We start from the raw sequence: 13,862 nt of genomic DNA, 5'->3' as shown, positions 1-13,862 counted from the left end.
ATACTGCCTATACGCAATCTGCATTTTTCTTTTCAAAACTGTAATTTACACTATGTTTATTCCATTAAAAAAAAAACAATATCTTTTTTATTGGTAATAGAATAAATGTGTCAAAATTCTTACATATTTATAATTCATATTAGTAACAAATAAGGATGATATATATTTTTTAATATTAGTATCAGTTTTTTAAAGCAAAGCAAGCAAGCACTGACATAGGATACAGATAACAAATAATTACATCAATAAAAGTGAGTGGGTACATAACAATTCCAAGAAAATAACCAATAAATAGTAAATGATAACATTTGCGTACTGAACGTAAGAATACATACCAATTTATAAAATATATTCTTATTAGAGGCTCATAGCCGATATTAAAATAAATTTAAAAAAAGTTTACGGTGTTTTTGAACGTGTAAATATTTAGAAGTAAAAAATCTAAGGTTCTGTTTATTTCGTCGGGTAAGTACAGCTCACGTATTTTATGCTTTCGCTAAAATCCGACTAAGAGAATGCAGTCCTCACATGTCAATTCAACATGACTAGCGAAACAACAAAAATAAACATTTGACATAAACTAACAGTGCAGTCAGGATTTTATAAAACATTATAAAATGTTTTAATTTGTTTTGTAATTAAATGATTTTATAATCATTTAATTACAAATTCAATGCTAAATTATAATATGTATTATGATGTAGTTAGTAGGATAAATAAAAATATTATCAATTTTATCGTAAATTCTTCGCCAGTTCAAAGTTACATCGTGAAATCGATCGCGGATATTACAGAACCACATCATTTCTTCGACTGGAGACTAAATAACAAATATTTGCTTTACTAGATAGAAAAGTAAAGCAACAACCAGTAAATCTCTGACCGTTGAACTTGGTTTCCTCACGTCTCCTCCTTTCCTCAAAACGTTTTCCTTAACCACTGAACACAAGTTGAAATATTAACGCAAATTAAGCATATAGAATTTCTGTGGTTAATGGTTACGTCCTGATCACTATAGGCAATCTCGAATCTTGAAATTGTAAGTGTTAGTTGCACTAGTGACGTCGCACTGTCTGTATTTAACAACAATTAAATAAATTGTTCATGCTTTCAGTAGACCAATGTGATTGGGAGGAATTGTACTCTTATTAAAAGACGTTTCATTTGCAGGCCTGGGGGAGCCACAAAGTCTCTCACATAAAATCTAGTATATAACCTGACAATTTATATCTATCACATATAAAAAGGAGATGCAAAAACTGTCATGAAGCTATCACAAAATATAAATTATGTAAAGCGTAAATACACAGTTAAAATGTAAATGTACGTTTAATAATTACTGTAACTTGGTATAAACCAAGTTTCAGTTAAGTCATTATGTTATTAAAATTTCCGGGTATTCAATAAACTCGAAAACTTTTGTCACATTGGTTTATATAGCACCAAACTAAAGCTTAAAACGAAATTTATAATACAACTAAATATTAGGTGAGATCGTAAAGATCGACAACTTTCATTCTACAGACAATTCGAAATTCAAGTTGTTTCGAGTTGACCTATTCATACGTCATTAATTCACCAGCACGAGATCTATCGTGGCACCAACGCAGCAATGAACGAGATATATAGACCAGGTACAGCAAATAAATGCACGAGTCGGTATTTGGTTTGATCGCTTCCTTTATGGACAATTTGATCTCAACAATGGCGAGACGAGACGCAAGTCTATAACGATGTATTGGAAATCATAATAGAAGCTCATTCAAGCTCAAACCACGTAGGAACAAAATGCAACCTTCAACGTAAATGATCAAGTAAACTGTTTCATTTATGTCAAATTGGGAAAAAAACGTCCGAAAACGGTGAATAGCTTCACCCACCATACTAGAGCTTACTGTAACAGATTTTTCGATATTGGAATTCGGATGACTCTTAACGGGGCAAAATAATCCGATCCGATGACCCGTTGAAGTACGTCTTTAAAGAGTCCATCGATTCATGATTATTAATACATAAACATCGGATATTGTTCCATATTTGATTATTTTTTAAATCCTTGTTTTTAACAATTTAACACACTTTAATGTTCTCAAACCTAATTGTGTTTTACTTGTATAACTCGAAATATGTCAGTATTATCAGCATCCAGGTCAGATTGTCTTATGACATAGGGCTCCTCTAATTCCCTCCATCGTCAAATGCTAATTTTCTCCAACCCTTGCATCCGTCCATCTTTTGATCTGACATCCTCTACGTCTCTCTCCGTTTCTTGGGTACCATTCCGTAACTTTTCTCGTCTATTTTTCAGCTTTAGTTCTCCACATATGTCCTGTCCAACTCCATGTCTGTGTTCTTCTCTTTACACCTACATCTGCCACCTTCAAGTTTAAAGCTTTTTTCGTACAATGAAACAAAGAAATACAAAAAACTTATATAATTCCTAATATGGTATTCATATATATGACGAACGGGGATTCCCCGAGTTTGAGTTCGTATTGTTTTAGCATTTTGATGTAGTAATATAGTGGAAGATGATTAGTTGCAGGACAACACGTATCGGATTAAATTAAAAAAAAAACTTATGTGTATGTTACAGCCCATTGAATTTCCCACTGCTGGCCATAGGTCTTTCTTCTAGTCGTCCAATGACAAAATTGCATCTGATAAATAGTCTCCCTATATAACATAATTAAGCCATATGAATAGTCACTGGTGATTGCTAAGATCGCGCATTTTACAAATATGCGAACGGTTGCCGATATAGTATACACATATGGCAACATTATGTTAACCCACACCTGCTTTCGCCCGTTTAACCCTCACTAAAAAAAAAATACCTTAGTTACTAAAAACTACCGATTACTATTAAAGACAGATTGAGATCTTTAATAAATATTAATTTAAAAATCCTCATCATCTGCCGCGTATATGGGATATGTAATAAAAAATATATGTATAGCGCTACATATGTCTAATAACAAATTATTTATATTTTTATTATGTTAAAAAACACTTTTTACGAGTCGCTAGGTTTGTTCCTTTGTCACAGATAGAGCCCACTCCCACCAACTACAAAGTACATATATCAAAGTCTTTCAAGTGTCCAGCTTCTCTTAGGCGATGTTTTTATACTCAAAGCATTCCGTTTTATATTTATATAGTAGCTACTCGGACCTGCTTCGCAAAGGAAGTTAGATTATACTATAAAAAAAAATGCTCTATTGGTTTACGCGATGGACTTTTTAAACATCTTCAACCATTATAATCATATTTAAGCCGATTTCTATAAAACAGCAACTTCCTTACCAGATAAACATGTAATGTTCCATACATAAATAAAAATTATAAAATCTTATTAATCGCGCAAATAAAATAGCAAAATTACAAAGGTATGAATAAGACTAAACAACAACCAAAGGCTGTTTTAGTTTACCAAACTTACTAAAGTATATTAACCACGATCTCGTAACTTTGTCTTTGATGTACGAAGTTATTAAAACTAAATTGAACGTTGTCTAATTAATAGATTATTAAGAAAAACAATATATATCATAATATCTATTTATTTTTCTCTTCACGTAGTTAAAATAAACTTCAAGTATAATATGCTTTATGCGTAATGCCATATGACTGTATGATCAATCCCTTTTAAAATGTATTTTTAAGAGCTCTTTCAAATATCTTGTGATGTCCCTGAAACAAATTCTTATTAATTGACGCGTAATATTACTGTCCTTATTTTATAAATGGTTATTTCGTCCACTTCGAAACTACAACAGTTATAAAGTTATTTTTATATATTTTATAATATAAATATTCTATATCAATTGGTAAGCGAGATCGTGCATAAATGAAAAATCTTTTTAAAACAATAGAAAATAATGTCGCGCATATTTGTTGTCGTTTGGATTGACGTTAATATATGAATGCAGTGAATTGAAAATAGCACTCTGAGGTACTGCAAAGGGAAAAGCTAAAGGCGCTAAGTGACAAAGCGCACCAGAACATAGATGAGAATTTTAAGCGAAATATAAAATGTTGCACCTTTTGAGATACGATATAATAAAATACAGGGATTCAAATAGCAAGTATCAAAATAAAATTGTAATTTGCTGATAAAAACAAAACCTGTTAAACTCTTTTAAATTATATTTAAATCTAATCATAATCTTTCTTGTCATGGCCAGTTTATGAGATACAGGTGAAGATCCCTGATTCAATTTCCGAATTGGACCATCAATATTGTTGTTGATTTATCACAAGAAATTCTTAATAGCAGTCTAAAGTTAAGATGGTTTTTATATATTAGATATTGATGGTAAGTGGTCACCACCGCACATAGACAATAGCTGTGTATGAAATATTAACCATTTCTTTCATCGCCAATGCGCCACCAACTATAGGAACTAAGATGTTATTTCCCTTGTGCCTAGTTACACTGATATACTCATCTTTCAAACCTAAACACAACAATGCTAACTGTTGCTGTTTGGCAGCATAATATTCGATAAGTTTTTAAAAGCAAAAAATATCTTAATATTTCACCGTAAAAAAATCTGACACTCTGTCTAAAATTTCATAAATTTTGCTTTGTTTTCAATCTCTTGAGCATCTGTAGTAATTGAAAACATTTTTTGTCATATATCACAGCTTTTAAGCTGGCTATGTAAGGATTATGAGGCCTTGTTCGTGTCACTCAATATCTGAAACATGCATTTGGGATGTCAAATTAAATTTTATTTTTGGAGACAAATATTTAAATTGTCCTCATGACAATATAATACAAATTTGAAGTGAATAAAAATATTTCAATTATATTTTAATAAATAATCAGTTATAATTTATTTATTACTAGCAATAAGTATTTACACAAATATAACACTGTCTTTTTTTAAGTTCGTATGACTGTTTGTGAATTTCCAAAATGAAAACATAATTTTTTTTATATTTATCTGCCTGACCGGGATAATTATTAAAATGGCTAAATATTCAAATGAGTTTTCAAATTCAAAATAAAGAGAGTTCTAGACAGTTTAGTCGTTATTTTATGAAAATCGGTGGAGTTTGACGAAGTTATATCAACTTAAATTTTACCTACATATTGATTTCATACAGGGAAAGCTGCATTTTGCAGCTAGTATGTAATAAATATCGAAGTAAATAATATTGAAGCTCGGAGAAGTTTGCCAAGCCCAGTCGACCATAAAGGTTTGAATACATATCTCAGACCCTCGACGGTCGAAGGGTTATTGTAAAAGTTATACTGTGATATTAGAGTTTCACTTATTTTTTTGGTTACATTACGTTTACATTAATTTTCTTGATCGTCCGTTTCATACGAATAAAGTTGCTATTTAAAATTTGTATATAATAAGTTGTATAGATTATGTTTCAATCTAATTTATGTTTATGGTTTTTTGTTGTCATTTCCGTTAGTATCCCGATATATTTAATAACAATCCGAATTAATGTAATTTTTTATTGGAAGTGGAACTCCGTACTATAAATAAAATCACTAATAGTTTCATGGAGGTAGACGAAGACGTACAGTCGAAGTCAGATAACATGCAGAGCTCCCAGTCAGCTCATGACTACGACAACAAATCTTTCCAAACGTCGGCCAAAATGATAAAGAAAATATTTAAATTTATAACCTTAATACATTAGCAGCCTGTAAATTTACCACTGCTGGGCTAAGGCCTCTTCTCCCTGTGAGGAGAAGGTTTGGAGCATATTCCACCACGCTGCTCCAATACGGATTGGTGGAAACCTTAATATCATGTGTTAACTATTTACAAGAATAGAAAACCTTCGAGAGATCTAAAGCTATAGAGATTGATGGAGGATACATATAGATTTTATTATTATAAGAAAATTTTGTGTTGGAATATGATTAGTTATACTTACTTATTATATTCAAGGATGTATTCCCCATTTGTCCTAAGTGAATATGATTGCCTTCGCAAACACTATCCATAAATAAAAATACTTTGGAATATCGGTATATAACCTGACAATTGACACACACCATAGAAAGACACTTCAAATTAGATAAGTTACAAATTATTATATTATTAACTACAAAAGTTGAATAAAAAATAAAAATAAACTTTAAGTAAAATCATTAAAAAAAATAAGAACATTACACGAACATTGAAATAAAAGGTTTCTAATGAGAGCCTTATACTTTATTAATGGCAATATTTTTCAGAATTGTTAATTTAATAATATATTTTAGGTCAATTTGTTATTGTGATTAAATCATTGACCGGGATGCACGGTAGATGTGAAACATAAAAATAATTTTAATTGAAATAATTTACACGATTAAAGAAAATCAATATATCAATAAGTATGGAAAAACTAGAGTTCACGCGGAAAAGCAATGAGGCATACATTGTAAACGAGAGGCGACGGACTCATGCAGTTTGCCGGCATACGCCAAGACGCGCCAATAAACGTTTCATGTCAAAATATTCTTTTCTAATAGAACTTAAGCGTAATGTACACCTACAAAAATAAACAATGAAAAGAACTATTTCTTAGAACATAAAAATACCGACATTATGATATGTTTATTGACACTACAAAGCATGTCCTATATCTTGCTTAAATGATGAAAACTAGGTTATATATTAGAATGTAAAAGGTCAAGGATATCATATTGGTAGCTATACATATATACAAAAAGTTGGTTTGGCTTTGTATACGTTCGTTAATTGTGCTATTGTTAAGAAACATTATATTCAAAAGCTCTAAAAACAACATGCATGTATTATGCAACCCTATTCTCATCACTGTTTCCAATTAATTTACAAAATGAATTCGCCTGTAGCTGGTATTGATTACTCGTAACCCCTGTATGAGCTCTTGATCCAAAACAGAATTCGCGCTGCGCTCCGCTAAGGTATTTTTTCTATTTATTTAAATTGTCTCCACCTCTTATTTTGAATTTATACACTTGCTTATGTCGTTAAATGATCTTTAGAAGTAATTACGGATATGTTTTTTTTTTTAATATGTAACTTAAGAAAACTATTAATACAATGTTAAAATATTTTTATTGAGAAAGTTTCGGAGCTTTTAGTAAATAATATTGTTCTATAAGTAACTGCGCAGTTTCACCCGGTTTAAATTTAGAGTATTGACGTGACAAGCTATAATATAATGTTCTTGGATAGAATAAATTCAATTGATCGCTTTGTTAATGCCATTAGTAAAACGATGTATTTAGTCGATATGGGCCATTTGCCTTGACCATACCCGAAGCTTCATTAGAATACATGTATGTTGTTGATATATTTTTAAATACAGAATTACTTATATTTTGAAACAACCGATTATATATTTAAAAATCGAACACTGAAAGGTAAAAAACCGATGTAGCTATGGAAGTGGATACTTAACTCAATTTTCATTAGTGGAAAAGCAAAATGTAGCGAATATTTACTCACAAACCGTAAATATTTATTTTCATAAATAATCAATATCAGTCACTCTATACATTCAAAAAGATCGTTCATTTATATTCCAATATAACGAATATTTATTCAAAGCAAAATTTAATGATACTATGTACCTAGTAAACTTAGTGCTCGCAGATTGCATAACGAACGCCCTCAGGGGGAACATTCCCCCTCGAATCAATACCTAGGGCTGAGTTAAGCCCTGTAGAGATTTATATGTATATCCAAACATTTTCGTTCATATTTCATCTGAATCACGTATGTAGTGCGTGTACGTACTTTTTATCACCGACCGATTTTTTTATTATTAATGAATGTCAGTTTTATTTCATAACATTTCAACAATTTTTGTTGCAAATATTAACAGACATCTTAAATGTCATTTTAAAATCATCATAAAATCAATATTTTATACCTTTAGAACAAAGTATACTTAAATATTCAAAGTCCACGCTCTCCGCTCTTTTTATATTATATACCTACATACATATATATATATTCTTCATTTTATAATGCACTAAAGATTCCGACAAATTTATATAATTTGAAGGCGTAGCTAGTTCTTCAACTTCATCCAATGAAACCGCCGAAAGTATAATTCTTTTTAGCATACCTAAACATATAATTATGGTCATATTCAATTTTGGGATTAGATAAGGTACTTCTCGAAAACATACTTTATTTTCGGCTTTAATTTTAATTTTCTGAGGCCGAAGCCATCACCTGGTGCTAGTAATCACTTATTTAATATTGTGTTTATCTTACTTTTAGGTTATCTCCATCAAACATCAAAATCGTCTTTCGATTTTGCTTCATAATATATACAATTATACATGCTAGGCTGCTAAGCTTGGGGCCACCAATGATAATTGTGATTATCTTTTTTTTTTGTAACAATTTCTTTATGCTAATTTTTTTTTTTACTCTCACAAGTCATCTTGTAACACCAGAATGACTCGTACTAATCAACGCCGATAAGATTTTAATAATTTAAAGTGCGTGGATTCGTAAGTGAATCAGATGAAAAATCTATAGCAAAAGATCAATGCGTTACTTTATGGGATTCTCGTTAATTCGAAATCAACAGTCTTACTTCATATGTTATAATTAATGAATTAAATTTATCTTAATACGAGAAAATTACCTAAATGAAGCAATTTTTGCTTAGTTAATGTTGATTCAATATATAACGAATCGAACATTCAGTAACCGAAACGGTTAATCAAGATTTTTGTGTTTCATTTAAATAAATTACGTCGTCATTGTTAATAAGAGCGAATAAAACGGCGATTGGTAATGCACTGGTTGACTATTTACACATATATTGATACTACAGTATATCATGTCGCACTATGTATACATAACAATACGTAATACGTAAATCTTAACCGATTAGTGCCGGTTAAAAACGCAGACATGTACCACTGAATTTTCATGCGCTTAATATGTATTTATAATTTCGTGCCCGGTGATGAAAGAACCCGACACTAGGAAGACGCATGTATCGGATGAAACTTTGCTATATTTTGTGTATATATCAAAGCATTGGTGCAGAGTGCAATTAATATTTAAAATCTATGTTAGTAATTCAGCTGTGTAATATCCATGATGTGACTTTATACAGTGACCAGACTTTCAAATTGAATTGCTCGTTCTCTCCTTTCAAAGGTGCTCTCCCTAGCTTGTCGGCACAGCGGCCATAACGCAATAAGACGAAAATAGTAACATACTGCAATCGAATTTTCCCAATTACCGCAAAGCCGCAAGGGAGTATTTTAATAGTCCGTATATACAATAACCCACAATCAACACACTTTACCTTAAGTTTTACTTAAAATAAATAAAATATGTATTTATCGGTAATAGGTATTCAACGCATTAACGCATTAACTTTTCGATTGCATGAAGTCGAAGTCTCGCAATCTGGTTCGATCAGATAAGTAGAAATGCACACGTACTAACCACTGGGCTATCTCGGCTCTTAGTTCAATTTAATCGGATTATTTGGAGTCTACTGCGACTTGCTCTCACTAAAACCAACAAGCTATCTGGTGGATTGATAAATTATATATAAACGGTGTTCTCATAATAGCTAATATATTACTAATTTTAGGGCACGGTGTCTGTCTGTCTGCATGTAAAAAGCACTCACTTCTGCATACCACTATTTCTGCCTATTTTGAGTGAGTTTGACCGGATTCATTTTTCGAAATCATAAAAATCATAATTTCTTTTTTTTAATGAAGAGGAATTGTGACACGGTCACCTCTGAATGTTAAGTCACATTCTAGTTACTAAGACTGTCTTGATAGTCTATCAGTTAGTATTTTGTGAACTTTATAATCCTCTTGCATTAATATACTAAATGTATGTCCAAGTTCGTTTTCACTGGAAATATGAAAAAGGGACTTTCAAAAGTGTAATTATATATTACTATTACAAACCTAGTTTAAACTTAAGTCTTTATTGAACACAATCGTTTTTTGAAAATCGCGTTCAAAAGCAATTTCATGGCAATAATGTAAGAAACATAACCGACGTAACAAATTAAAAAAAATAAACCTGATTAAAATGCCACAAGTCCTTCGAGTGTGATTCACCGTTGCGTTACACAATATTATGTAATATATTTCAATAACGAATTGTTTCCAATAAAATACTTTGCTTTTAAAATATGCTTATAATTATTATTTATCATAATTTAAAAGAATGAATAACACGTTAAATGTTTTAAAACAACGTTATATCATAATATATGATATCTCATAACAAAAGTCGAATTGTACAACGGTATCTAAAGAACGTTGATATAATATCATCTTTCAAATTTAAATACACCGTCGCATCTACAAAGAGGGTGAATATTGAACTCTGAAGAGACCTGTTGCATCTCCCCATATTGGCTATATAGGTATAGACGTTGGGCACTTATACGTTGTATTATTTGCCTCGAGATTTTATATTAAAAATATGATTTCAACTTGGCATCTATTTAAGAAATAAAAATAATGTAGTCTTGTAGTGATTTCAATTTTTTTTTTAAGTTACTATTTGTTTGATTTGAATGTTGATTAAAATATTCTTTATACAAGTAGGCTCATAAAAGCACTTACATACCTTTGAATCGTCACGTTACCGTATTTAATTGAATGTAAAGCTACAATATTAATGACCAATCGGACAGTCATACATAATAAATTAATCTAATTAACGTAGTTCTTAGTAACGTACTTGGACATCTCGTAACTACGTACATACTTAAGTTAACTAGTAATATAATTGATTTCAAAGAATGAAATAATAGATTATTATCAAAAACGTGTGCCCCTACAAATCTTAAATCTACAACTGAGCTTATAAGTATTCATGGAATTAATATTATGAAAAATAAAGTAGTAAATATGGACTCAATTATTTTGCTTTAAGGCATAAAAATTTTGCTCCCGCTCTCCTCGCTAAACGTATTACCTTCGTATATCTTATTGATTTTATTTATTCACCTACGCAAGCATGTTCGTTATAAAATATTGAAATTGAAAATATGATAGAATTAAACATAGTTTTCGTTAGAATATCTCTCCATTTGTCGATAATATTTTTTATATTACAAATAAATACAGAGACAGTTTCAATATCTAGTCAAAACAAAAATGACATTTTGTGAAACAATAAAATATAAAAAAATAGATACAACTTGTAATTCATTTGACGTTATTGCATAATATTTTCGGATATTGTTTTTAGAAAATATAAACTCACAATTTTTTTTACACAATATTAATTATACAAATTTATTTCGGGTTCTATGCGTTTTCATCGACGTTCTTAATTCAATTAAAGTGCAACTCAGTGCAGCAATTATTGATACTGCAACAGAAATGCGCAAAGGTGTTTGATACAATTCAATCACCTATAATGCATTTCGTATTTTTGATCTGAATTCGTATCAGAAATTGATCGACTTTAAATGTTTGATATGACGTAGAAGCGGACTAACAAAATATAATACTAAATTTAGAAATCGTCGGGTATTATTTCCCCTCATTTTATAAGATTATTTAATTATCTTGCTCAAGTAAACCATGACAAGCATCAATAAACATTTTTTTATGTGACAAAATAAAAACATATCAATATATTGAGATAGCCGAATTTATTTTTTCTTGTCGTCTGTCTAGTTACTTACACCGGAACCAAAAACGGTAGCCATTATTCTGTATCCGGTTAAAATAATAACTAAGCCAGTGCAATGCACACTATATATAACATCTTATATAACTAACGGTGTAAACCATAACCTATGTGGAATCCGGCTGTTATGGTATAGGCATGTTATGCGGAGGTATGAGGACCATGTAGTGAGGAAGGTTTTGAGAATGGATATGGATGGATATAGAGGTAGGGGACGACCAAAGAAACGATGGATGGATTGTGGGAAAGACGATATGGTTAGAAAGAATGTGACTTGTGAGACGACGTCCGACAGAGAAGTATGGAAGAAGAAGACATGCTTCGCCGACCCCAAGTAAAATTGAGATAAAGGCAGGAGGATGATGATGTAACTAACGGTATAAGAAATAATTTTACTGTGTTACCCGTGTCAATGTCTATAGACAAAGGTGACCGCTATCAAAGTATGCAAGCAAATTGACTATTTGCTCGTTTAGCTGCCGAAATTAAATTCACACAAAAACATTTAAAATGTATAAATAAATAAAAACATACAAAAAAAAAGATCGCTCTAGAATACCTGATCCAAATTCGAGGAAATTTCAAGATTTATAGTAATTTAACACTTGTTAATAATTCTATCCTATACATTATATTTTTACACATTCGTGGTCGAAGCCATGACTGGGTTGCTAGCTATAATAAATTATAATAATAATTAGAAGTCTATCGACCTCTCGTCGTGGTAGTTAAATATAGAATCATTAAAGCAGCAGTAGCAACAATAACATCGTTTTCAAGATATAAACATAACGACGGAAAAGGAATACTACAAACGTTTAAAATAAGAGCTAGTCTTATTAGAATATCATAAATTTGTACAATTTCGCAGTTACATTACGTAACGATAAATCTTTCGTATATTAAATTTGAATTATATTCCAGATACTTAATTTAATCACGACCGTGTAAACGTTCGCTCAAAGTGTACTTGTGACAAACAGAGACAGGAAATTCGAAACGGATATAGGCATTGTCTGTGTTTATAGTGCATGCTGGTTTACAGTCATGCCGTTCAATACTCAGTAGGGAAGTAGTGGGGTAGCCGTATTCCCCTTCGATGTGACCACTCCAAAAGGAGACGATGTCCTCTTTAAAATATCTCATCCTAATTATCGCTCTGTTTGTCGGCTTCGCTCGAGTTTTAGGTGTTGTTAACAGGTGTAAGGCATAAAAATCTTTTCTTAAAGTTCAAGTTTGCTTCATACCAAATTTCATAAATTTCGGTTCAATGGTTTGACCGTGAAAGAGCAATAAACAGACAAACCAACAGAGGTACTTTTGCATTTATAATACAGTTTTAGATTAATATAATTTAAAAAACAATCATGCCTTAAATTCTCCTTTAAACGGCTCTGAGAAGGATGGCATCCGAAACGTATCAGGACCCTTATCGTAGTTTCATACATTGAAAAACAAAACATTACATAATTCAGACTAGGTATGTATTTTTATTAAAAAAAAAACTTGGTATGATATGAGTATTGCTAAAGCTATCTATGTCATCAAATACGCAGGAATGATGGAGATTATGGGATATACTATAATAAAAAAAGGTCTACAAAAAAGTCACGCTACGCGATGGTATATGTATATACCTCTTAGGAATTACCCACAATAAAAATGTTTTATCCTTGCGATGCGATTTTAATTTAAAATAGATCAACACGACTCTATACAGTAAATAATTTAAATGAAAAGTTCTAATATATGGTAATAATATAAACCTGCCTTAACGGTCAATATAAATGAAATAAATAAGATCGTTTGTAAGCGGCCTTGTTCAACGACGAACATCGTCAGGCTAGAAATGTAATGTCCACCCGGACACTAAACTCGTTTCTCGGAAATACCAAGATTATGCGAAATTTGAATAAATTGTAAGGTTAGGTTGTTATTACAAAAAAGTTTACGTAATTTGCCGATAACTTGGGTGGGGACTTGGGTTTAATAATACAAATTATTAACGCCACTAACTTAATAGAAAGGCGTTCTTTATTAATTATTTCATAATCAAAAAAGTTGTTGTAATTTAATCAAAGATTAATACTTTACTTTTATAAACCACGATTTGGACGTAAAGTCTTTATGGGTCCTTATGGGCCATCCTTCTCGATACTAGAGTCAGACAGCGTGATTTGATCTCGCACCAACAACAATACCACT

General features: G+C 31.0%; 1 protein-coding gene across 1 annotated transcript in view; it reads left to right on the top strand.

Annotated features, from left to right (window-relative positions):
• LOC113400949 (beta-parvin) overlaps window positions 1-13,862 on the top strand; it is a 165,316-nt gene that overhangs the window by 93,840 nt on the left and 57,614 nt on the right. The window lies entirely within an intron of this gene.

Source organism: Vanessa tameamea, chromosome Z, assembly GCF_037043105.1.
Source record: "Vanessa tameamea isolate UH-Manoa-2023 chromosome Z, ilVanTame1 primary haplotype, whole genome shotgun sequence".
NCBI classification, from domain to species: Eukaryota; Metazoa; Arthropoda; class Insecta; order Lepidoptera; family Nymphalidae; genus Vanessa; species Vanessa tameamea.
The sequence above is the reverse complement of the archived record's forward strand: the minus strand, read 5'-3'. Positions and strand labels throughout refer to the sequence as shown.